The following is a 12,543-nucleotide window of genomic DNA, read 5'->3' as shown; positions in this document are numbered from 1 at the left end:
AATAGTTTTCCATTATTTATGAGACATGAGAAAAGTTGCAGCCTTTCATCCAAGAATGAAATAGGCAGCCTTATACGCTTTTTGGTTAAAAGCTTCATTCAGATATAAATAGAAATAAAACACATTTCATGAAAAACTAAGATAGGGAGCTGTACCTATGCAAAAATTCAGAGGGAAGTGATTTGAACAACACTTACCCAACTGTTTAGTGAATTATTTGCTCTCAAAATAAGGTAACAGAGTTTAAGGTTAATCATTTGAAAACAAAGTGCAAATTTGTTCACTAACAGCTTTAAATATAGTTTTAGATTTACCATGTAACTCTCTAAATTCACTCAACTCAAATGCATCAAGCTTCCCAACCAACATGTCTCTTGTTACAGTAGTCACACTTTAGATCTCATCAATAGCAGCAACTTTAGCTTTGTAAGAAGGAGGCAAGGATCTCAGCACCTTAGCAATAATCTCATCTTCTTGAAGTGTTCTACCAGCATATCTGATGTTCATAACAAGTTCATTCACTTTAGCCATAAAGGATGTTATATTCTCATCTTCTCCCATCTTCAATGTCTCATACTTTCCTTTCAAAATCTGCAACTTAGCAACTTTAACTTGTACATCTCCTTCATACAAAGTCTCTAACTTTTTCTAGATCTCATGTGTAGTATTCAAACCCATCACATTAGTCATTTCTGAATCCATCAAGGCACTCAGTAATGCTTCCTTAGCTTTTATGTTATGTTCAACCTCCTTAATTTTATCAGCAGTAACCAGTCCATTCAGAGGAACATTGTAGACAGTCTTTGTAATCTTCCAATATTCCTCTCCAAGACACTTCAGATGAACTTCCATCTAATCCATCCAAATAGTATAATTATTTTCATCAAATCTAGGACTTTCCTTCTTAAACACATAGGTTGTCATCCCAGATCTCCTCGACAAGTTAAGCTTCTTCCCGAGGATCTAGCTCTGCTACCACTTGTTGGCAACAACAAGGAAGGAAAACTGAGAGGGGGGTGAAATAGTTTTCACCGGATTAAACAGTTTAAGCATAATCTCAAATTTGATCAACTGCGGCAAGAATAAAGATAAACACAATAACACCAACACACATAACACCAATATTTTTTACATGGAAAACCAGGTTCAGGAAAAAAGCACAGTGGGAACCTACCCACAATAAGATGATACTCTATAGTAGTATGTGTAAATATTATAATGGGGAATGCACATGCATTCAAGCACACTTCCTAGAGCTCATTGCTCAAATTACAATGACCCAGAAGGATACAACCCTCAGGGAAGGTTCACTACCTTACAAAGATATCAGAACTACAATCCGATTAAGATGAACTACAAAGATCGCATTCACTAATGCCTGACAACAGTTCCGGTTAAGCTCATTTGTCTATACTGCAACAATCGTTGCTCAATACACCACACCAAAAGATGAATTCATGTATTCACACATACACCACTCTCTGATAATGCAGAATCAACACCCATATATGACTGAACCACAAATATAACACCTATTTATACAAATCATCAACCTTGACTACAAGGTCGGCTAAACCCTCAACACCTAATTACAAAATTACATCATACAATACATAAATCATCCATTGGACCAATACAATACCATATACAACATAGCATGGACCTAAATCAACTCTCCAAACATCCAACACCACCAGAAATCTCGCCAAGATCAACCGCAACATGTTACACTATCGAGAATACCGCATAACATGAATAATATCATCGGACCCATAAGATCTTCAATGACTCGTACAAGGATCAATATGGACTAACAGAACAAATAGGACATGATTAGGAAATACCATCAAGCATGTTAGAAACATCTGCAATAGTTGCACCAACACCACTTAATCAAATCTCCATCGATCAACACGCTAACACTCAAGAACACTTATTAGCAACAACTCGGACAAGAAAGATATCTTGTGGAGCATCAAATCATGAACCATCTGAAGTGAAGATACACATGAACATCCAAAACACTCTCCCATATCTGCAACACAAGATATAATCATATCAGAGCACAACAGATCAAACACCAGAACACTACAACACGGAACATTGAAAACCAATCTCCATACCGGAATCCTCAACTCAATCAAATCATCACATATTATTATGGAATCAATAAAGAATGAAGTATCTCTATTTGATTCAACATCCCAAATAGATAAACCAACTAGATCAACTCACTATAAACACGGGATCACCAAAACAATTCTCTGCAACACAAAAACACAGGAATATGTTGACATAAATGACAACAACATATCCTAGCAGCAACAATATCCAACATGACGAGGCTTGTTGTACATATTTGAGAAGGGTTTTGCTAGCATGCCTCTAATACCATGTTGTGATTTCTAAAATCAACAAGCAAAAACCAGAAATGAACTTCCACAACACAATAAGCCAAAATAATATTATTAAGAGATGAATCAAATGTATATAGAAGGCTTGCTTATGTAGACAAGCAAGTGAATTGAGAAGGTAGAAAACAATAACTAACTACCCCTACATAAAGGTGATACTTATGTGTTGCAAACTATCAGATGTTGAGAGGGGGGGAGGGTGAATTAGCATATACTAAAACTTGATTAGGTTAAGAATATTTATTTCATAACATTCATTCATCACATATGCATGGGAATGAATAACTAAAACAAAAAAACCATCCACACAAGAACACTAAGATTTTACATGAAAAATCCAAGCTGGGAAAACCCAAGATGAGAATCAAACTCACAATATATGAAATAAATATTTTCAAATATTTAGGCCATAGGCCAAGGAGCTTACTAGTTAGAACTTGTAGGATAAGGCATACAACCTTAGGTCAAGATACAAATATAGACTTGCACAACTAAGGTGCACTATTTTAGGGAAAGATACAAAATATTTGTCCAGGCACAATAACAATAATAGATTGAACTATAAATGAGAATAGCATCTATCAATATGCAGATAACAATTCACAACTTAATACTCATTTGATCCAAATTTTATCTCTGCACTATAACACATATGAACCTCTATATCACCTCAAACTTCATATCACAAGCATATCATACATCTCACATCCATATCTTCATATCATGTATATCTGAACATAATTGATTTATTCTTTATATGTGAATCGGATCATTAATAACCTCTATTAGGTCAGCCTAAATATGTAACATGTATATGCATCATCAACCCAAACATTACATGTGAAAGGCAAAAGAAATGTGTGAAGATTCACACCATGTTGGCAAACCTTCCAATTATCTCCAAAAATACTCTACATGCAACTGCATGAACCAAAGACACATAAGTCATCTCATATCAATATGTCTTTCCTAAACATTTCATTTGAACCCAAAAATAAGATATGTAGGCCACTAGAAAAGAAGTACAATGTGCTAGGAACATAATACAATGATCCACAACATCCTCAGAGTACTAGCAAGATGAGGAATGTAGTGCATTCCTTTGCAATATTCTAAAATTGCACAAACTCTTAACATAGACATAGATATCTTTTGCAATGAACATTTGTCCATCATAAAAATAAAAATATATGAAAATAGGTCTATCATAACCATCTACTCCAGCTTGTAAATCTATATGATACATATCTGATACAACTAGAAAAAGATATCATTCACCAAAACAGTCACACACTTTCGAGACCAAGCAAAAAGACATCAATCCTCCAAAAACACAACATACCATTAGTATATACCATCTAGAAAACTTACAGTTAGTTTCCATATATAATTCATCATATCCACACATTTCTAAAAGCAACTCATCATACTACACATAGTTTGTATATAACTTTGCAACCTATCACCTACAAGTAAACATCCAGGTTCAACCAAATTACTATTAGACCATACACATCCGCATCATGTCACTTCCAGACCAACATCTAGAATCCCAACAAGACAACAACTAGATCAATGATATACCTCATACACATCTACATTATATTACTTCTGGACCAACATCCAAACTGCCAACAAGTACCACTAAGAAGCACCAACAAGATTGACATCAATGACAACAAAGACTCATATGTACAACAATGTCCCCCTTTGTCATTGGTGGAAACATAAAATACTTCTTCATATACAAAATACTTCTCCCCTTTTGACATCAAAGACAAAGGGCAACTCTACTAGCTAGAAAATTATACAAGTTTGTAACTCCCCTAACAAAAATAATTACTTGCATCATATATCTTCAAAAAGAATAGGTTGGGTACAAATACCTTCAAATAATCAATTGTTCAACATATGCCATACATTACTAGGCCAAATTTCCTTGAATTGTTTCTTAAGATCCACCAAAGAAGATTCCCATGAATGAATAGTAGTAGAAATAATTTTGCTTAGACACTCACACTCAAGATTGAAATTTATTGCAACATCAAAAATATCAAAATATTGTACACTCTGTTCTACTTTTTCAACATATGCCAATAACCTAATAAATCAATCCATTTGCAAATCCATTGCATCCGTAAGGTCAAAGAATAGTCTCGTGTGTCCATCTCTCTATCTCTATCATAGAGATAATTGTGAATGAAGTTCCTAACTCCTTGATCTCACAGCACCATCACCATCTTTATAGATATCAAAAGAATAGGCCACCTCATTAAGTTGAGACTAAATGGAGTCTATCTTATCCTTAAATTTCTTTATAGCAGTTGGCCACCTCAAGCAGTAGCAGTATAACCAAACAACATTATCAATCACTCTCCTAAAATCCTCCAAATTAAGTTTAAGATTTTGATGTGCCCTTATGCATTTTTCTATCATCTTGTTAGCTAGGTTAATCTATGTACATGATTCATTTAAATTACTATTATCACCATCAACTAAAGCCATATGTTCAACCAAAATTTCCACTAGCACTTCTAGAAGAAATCCAGAAACATCACTAGGACAATGATTGTTCTAGCACAAATATGTAATAATGCTTATTCAATAATTTCTTCATCATATGTAGGAACTCTAACATACAAACTACTAGTGTCCTTTAGACCATTAGGTCATCCGGTTAAATCAAAAACTTTATCAACCTCAAGAGAATTTTCCCTTAGCAAAAGTAGGGGAAGAAACCAACCTCACTTGTTTCTCAACATCTTCTTGCATACTAACCTTCTCTAGTTCTCCTTCATCACTTTCCACAACTGTGGTGTTTGCACTTACTTTCTCAACTAGAGTCATGTGATCAAATTTAAAAACCTTAGAAATAGATGAAGTGGCCTCTACAAAGAGATTTCTAGTCCTTTTTACTTGTGAAACACTTCCTACATCATCAAATTTTTTACTAGGTCAGATTTTTCCATTATCTCATCAAATGTTCTTAATCTTGCTACACACATATCTCTAGGCAATTTAAGAAGAATCTTTGCAATACTCATACATTCATCCTCAAAAAATTCATAGAGAAGCTTGGATGCCCATGAATTCCTCGGCACTACTGCCTCCATAAATCAATTGTCCTTGTCCACCATGAAAGTAATCTCATTTCTATACCAATCTACCACATTCAGAGAAATCTTGTTTTTGATAATCATCTCCTTCTAGAGATCCATGAAGAATTTGTAGCAGGCATCATTACAATTATTTTGTTTATCCAAATATTATTTAATTTATGCATCAATAGTCACATCTTTTCTCCATGCAACATTTTTCATTCCAGGCAATACATTCAGAAAATAAAATACCAAGCAAACAATAAGAGAGCCATATCGAAAAGGGTACATTTCATTCTTTGTCATTTGGATATTTTCCAGTAGTTGATGCCTCAAGAGTTCACACAAATAATAATCCTCATTCTCCTTTACCATTTGATAAGAAACATAGAATAATGTAGAGGAGGAAGATACTTCCCTAATTCTAAAACAAACATTGTACAAAAACCCCATTATTGCATACCTCACACCCAAATCAGCAATATTGTCAATCCAAATGGCTCACTTACCAGATACAACTAAAGTCAAATTATTCACTTCCTCATTCTTTATTGATTTCAAAACAGTACTTTTTTGTTAGCACACAAACTAGTTACATCCCTTAGGGATTCCTTGGAAAGTATGGTTGATCCAACCATAGGAAATATTCATGCATTTTTCTCAACACGGTCCTTATTACCTCTTCATCATAAAACATAGGGTAATTGCTCCAAGTATCCAATCTCATGTGCCCTAGACTAGCATATTCAGACTTAAACTTGTACAAATAGTTGACTAGATGAAGTCTCTTAAAATAAAGTTAATTTTGCTATGATCATATTCATCCATAGAAACATGAATGTAACCTTGAACATCCTCTTTATGAATAGCTTTGGCGGGAACAATAAAAAAGGCACTAACAGGATCTTCTATCATAAGAATAAATAGACAAACCCGAAAACCAATGTTAAGGCTCATCAAGAATACTAATAATTTTAGAATTTTCCATTGAAAGATGACAATTTTAGAAATACCTTTGATCAAATGTTGCAACACATTATATCCTCTTCATATTCACCAGCTCCTCAATCACAATTGCACAAAATGAACTTGATAAAATAATATATGTTCATCACATTAGGGTTTTCAAAATATTCCTCAAAAATATGATACTTTGTATACCCAGAAGAACAATAAATATTCCATATCAATAAATCTATTCTAAAATCACTAGAAATAACTTCTTAACTTCTATCATGTTGAAAAAAATAACCGAATCATAAGGGGGTGTAAGAGATCTGTGTTAAGTTCTCCCCCTCAAATAAGGTTATCTGACTCAGTTTTTGGAAGAGGGTTCAACACCCATAGTAGGTGCAGATCCATCTTCAAACCTTCTCTTCAACTTTATCTTGTAATTTATTTACCCATTTCATCTTCATTTTCTCCTTCTCCTCATTGATATCAATTTTCTTTCTAGGATCAATTGTCTTCTCATTCCTTTTTTTATAGTATTTTGCAATATGTCCCATTTCATTACAGTTGTAGCATACCAAACTTTGTTGAGATTTACTTTCATTCATTATGCCATTTCCACTTCTACCAAAATTCCTATTTGACCTTCACTCAACAAATTTGTGCCCATATACTTTGCAAACATAACAATATCCATTGAAAGATTGAACATCTTTGTTGAACCCTGAATTTCCATATCTATTCCAATTCAACCTACTTCTACATTAACTTGCCTTGTGTAAAAAATTATTACAATAGTAGCAATTTTCATTAAAGGGTTGATTTCTAGTCTAAGTTTTTCATTATCTAGCTCTATGTCCAAATTTATTGCATGATAAATAGTTACCATTAAAAGATGAGGAATACATGGAAAGAGCAAGAGCAGATCTTCTAAAGTTCTTCAAGTTTTGGAAGCTCTAGAAGTTTCTATCTTAAATGAAATATTTTTGTTCTTTGTTAGAGTTCTTTGAATCATCCTTGATTTTTTATTTTCCTTATCCTTCTTACTAGATGTCTTATAGCATTCACCATTTTTAAAACAAAGTCCACCTTTATCCTTAATTTGTTTTTGAGAACTGAGCATAGCATCAAGCACCTCACTGTCACCTCTGATTTTCAGTCCTTTGTCAATCTAATCCTTTTCATTTTTTAGGAACCTTCTTAAGCCTGATCACTTCTTCTTCAAGTCTTCTAAATTATTTAGTTTTCTCATCAAGCTTTGTTTCAAATTCATCAATGACCTTCTTTCCTTTATCAAGAAAACTTCTCAAATAAGAATATTTTTTAATTGCCTCATATTGTGTTTTTCTCTACTTCCATCTTGGTCTACCAATGTAGATCTTAACTCTCCTTCCATATCAACTACACCATCCAATTATCTCCAAAATGACTACAAGCAACTACACGAACCAAAGACACATAATTCAGCTCATATCAATTTGTCTTACCCAAATATTAGATTTGGACCCAAAAATAAGATATGTGAATGACCAAAAAAGAAGTACAATGTTCTAGGAACATAATCCAATGATCCACAACATCCTTAAAGTTCTAGCAAGACAAGGAATGCAATGCATTCCTCTATAATATTTTGAAACTTCACAAACTCTGAACATAGACATAGATAGATTTCACAATAAAACATATGTCTATTAGAAAATTGAAATATATGAGAATTGGTCTATCATAACCACTCTACTCAAAATTTTGAATCCATCTGATACATATTTGGTACAACGAAACAAATATATCATTCACCAGAACAATCACGAGAGATAGCCACATAGTTTTTCGACCAAGTAAAAAGACATCAATCCTCCAGAAACACAACATACCATCAGTATATACCATCTAGAACACTTATAGTTAGTTTCCATATATAAACCATCATATCCCCATATTTTTTAAACCAACTCATCATACTACACATAGTCTGTATATAAACTCTTCAACATATCAGCTACAAGTAAGCATCTAGGTTCAACCAAAATATTGCTAAACCATACACACATGCATCATGTCACTTCCGGACCAATATCCAAACTACCAACAAGCCAACAACCAAATTAATAATATACTCCATACACCTCTAGATTATATTACTCCCACACCAACATTTAGATTGCCAACAAGTACCACCAAGAAGCACCAACAAGTTTGACAACAAAGACTCATATGTGTAACATTATGAACAAACTTAACAAGTGTATAGGCAAGTAGCATAAGTATTTGAAAGAGGTATCTCACTAGGTGATTACACATCTCAACCACATGAGGTGAGATAAATATCTAAAAAAAACTAAGTAAACTTAAGCTTATATGTGAATAGGTCAATCTAGAAAGTGTTATCAACTAACTAGTTAGGTAATGACACTATTTACACTAGCAAGGATATTATAATGATATAAGAGTTAGTTTTCTTGCTAACTTGTGCATTTAGAATTTAACTTTGCATATTTTAGTTTTATGTAGTATAACATGGTGGAATGACTAAATATAACTTAAGGGAAATCAATAAATCAGTAAAATCTATAGAGAGTGTAAAGGCTCATCTCCTACATGAGTCATTATAGAGTATAATAGTATGGGAAAAAGAGAGATGAGAATGAAAATAGATGACAACCCAAATAGTTGGGCCAAAATAAAATTTTATCTAATGATCGATATGATGGCTTAGTTGCTTTATAATATGAACAACAATATTAATCTACCTAAATAATCGATGTATAAAGCATGTGCTTTTGTAGGTGATAATCTAGATGTCACTTATAACCACACTAGTTCCAATACCAATCTAGCACACCTTGTCTAAATAAGGAGGCAAAGGTTCTAAAATGTGAAGACTAAAACCTAATGCTTGATGATAGTAGGTATTGTTATGTAGGCTATAAAGATATTACTAAGGATATTTAAAGTGAAATATCACTCACTATTTATATTATCATAAAGAAGTCTTAAAATGGCTATAGACCTGAGCCTAGGTTGCAAGTTTTTCAAGATGTGCAATAAGCTTTGGGAAGATTGACACTCTCTCCCTATGATGGATCTACTAGATGCTTAACATGTGCATGGAAATAGAGGCTAGACACATACCTATCCTCAAACCAATGGTTGAAGATGAATTAATTAAGTTTTCCACCTTATGTTTGTCCAAGGTGTTGCATATGAATGGTGGTACATGTTGCAAGGTGTGTGCCCTTGGTCTCCTTGTGTTGTGCAACGCAACACTCAGGTTTGTGACATGGCTTAACTGCCTCCTGTGGATTCTATGTCTAGTGGTTATATTGGACATTAACAGGTTGATCTTTTGGTGTAACGACAACCACACTTGTAACAAGTAGTATCAGAGCTTGGTCACAAGTTCAAACCCCTCACTTGTGTTGGGCGAGATTGTTGCAAGGTGTTTTCCCTTCGTCTCCTTTGTTGTGCAGTGCAGAGCTCAAGTTTTTGGCATGGCTTAACCACCTCCTATGGATTCTATAATTCTAGTGGTTGTATCGAGTATTAACAGGTCAATATTTTGGTGCAACGGTAACTGCACTTGTAATGGTACCATGATCTAATCACTAAGGGTCACAAATCCATCACCTTATATGATGAATTTTGTGAAATTTTGATTAAGAGGTTTGATTGAAAGGATCCTAAAGTTTATTTCATATTTTTTACCCAGATCAAATATTATGGTTTAGTAGAGAACAATATTACAATAGAGTGTTAGAAGTGTCAAATTTTTGTTCATTTTCCTTGCTTTTGTCCTCTAAGTCCTCCTTGGATTAGGTTTTCTCAAAAAACCCTAGTAGAGTTTTATCTTTATAAGCCTTAGTGATGTTCTCCTTGCCCATTTTCTAATTTGTTATTTACTGGCTACAGTGGATTATTGTCTCTTAAGTTGTCTGCGAGAGGGCCTTCAATCGTCTCATGACCGTCCTTGTGTTAGGATTTTTGTATCAGGCTGATTGTTTTTAAAAAAATGGAATGATAAATTATTTTTTTTCCTAAGTCCTATTCCCATAGTGCTCCTAATTCTCACGGACCCTTTACCCTCAATATTGATCACATGTTCAATTGGTCATTTAAGTGACAACCTAAGGCAATTTAGGTTCAGCTGGATGGCGAGGTCCAAGTTTTGTGCCTTTTCTTTTTTACCCCATAGGGTCCATCTTACACTTGTTAAAGTGTCATGGGCTAGCAGGATGTGCATTAGTAACAAGGATTTTCTACCCTAAGTGACCACTTTGTCATGTGACTATATCTCGCGAGTTGGTGGGATGAATGTGTGAGGTAGTGTAAAGTTTGAATTTCAAAGCCACCAACTAGCCAAGTTTGCATGTAGGAATTAATGGCAACCTCCCTATGATCAATAAAAGCAACTTCTGAGGTTCAATTATGCACCCCACATTCAAAAGAGATTGAAGAGCGATTCAAGGAAATTCAAAGCAACCCTGAAAGATACAAATTGTGTCCAAGAGCCATCAGAAATAAAATAACTGTCAAGCCTGTATCTATGTGCTTTTGTGGAAGAATTAGGGAGTTGAGTAGGGTTTGTTCTTGAAATAGAATCATATTTTTTTTCCCTATAATTGTAAGAATGGAATCCCTAATGAAGGAAACCAACCCCTCTACTTCTGAGAAAACTCTCAAGAAAGGGGAAAGCTCCGCCACCCCATAAATTACCCATGCCACTCCTCTTGTTGTAATTCACCTAGACCTTGCCATCTCTAATGAGTTGGTTGTTGTGCCAAACCCTCCCTCTATTAAGAAAACTCCTTCCATCATAGGATCAGGCCAACCTTCCCAGGAAGAATCCTCGAAACCAAAGAGGAGGAGGGCATCCAAAAAGGCTACAATTGCATCTTTAGAGTAGGAATTATTTGTTGAAGAACCCAATCCCTCCTCCCAATATGATGCCCCACAACAAAAAAGGAGATCTCCCACCAAGAAATTTGTAGTTGCATCCTGTGAGCAAATCCAACCCATTGTAGAGAACCCACCAATTGTTGAACTGGACCCTTAAGAGGAAACCCCAAAGCCTAAAAGGAGAAGAGCTCCTACTAAAAAAGTTGCCTCCTCATCTATCAAACAAGCCCCAATTGTTGAGGAAAACCCTCTTGCCACTAAAAATCCTCTCCTTGCTCAACAAGAGCAGCCTACACAAGGACTAATTGCATCAATCCCAGCCAAGAGTGCTAAAGAACTATCTAAGGAAGTTGAAGAGAAACTAGAGGAGATGGAGAAAAATAAAAGGAGAGATGCAAGAGGCTTGCATCAGGATCTCTTGGACCTTCTCAAAAGGTTAACCATGTAGGAGGGCTACAAGAATGTTTTTTCAGATAAGAGCTCCAAATGTAGAGATGTTATCAACACTGACAAAGGGTGGGACATATTCATAAGCCAGCACAAGTTTCAAATTGTTGGAATTTAGATTTAGCTAAGCTTGTAGTCCCAAACACTTTTGTAGATCCATTGTTGATCAAGGAGTTGGGCAAGCATTACCATCCTGAAAGCATGACAATGAGGATGGCAAATCGGCATATTTTAGTTGATATAGCCAGGGAAGCTATTATTTAGTATTTTGATTCAAATAGATGTGCCCTCAAGGCAATTGATTTGAAGAGATTGGAAACAAAATATGGAATAAAGAGAAATTTTTATAGAGAGCAGGAGTTCCCCCACTACAGGAAAAAGATGTATCAGATGGGGAGGAACTACACTTTCAATGTTGAGTAGGAGTCTTTTGACATAGTAACTTTTGAGCATCATTTTATAAAAACACATTATGCTCTTTGAAAAGTTTTGGGAGTAGATTGTGGTAGATCTAAGGTTCCTATAGACCTCATGATGATGGTAATAAAAATTTAGCATCCACAATCCAATGATATATGATTTTGCAACATATATTTAGGACAAGCTGCATAAAGGGTTGATCAGTGTAAGAGATGAGAAGGTCCAATTGGACCTCAAACATTATTATTTATTGTGCCATCTTATGCTTTTTCAGAATAGAACTAACTAGGATGCGCCCTTGAATGTGACCAATTTTG

The sequence above is a fragment of the Cryptomeria japonica genome, chromosome 2, assembly GCF_030272615.1.
Source record: "Cryptomeria japonica chromosome 2, Sugi_1.0, whole genome shotgun sequence".
Lineage (NCBI taxonomy): Eukaryota > Viridiplantae > Streptophyta > Pinopsida > Cupressales > Cupressaceae > Cryptomeria > Cryptomeria japonica.
Note: the sequence above shows the minus strand (reverse complement) of the source record.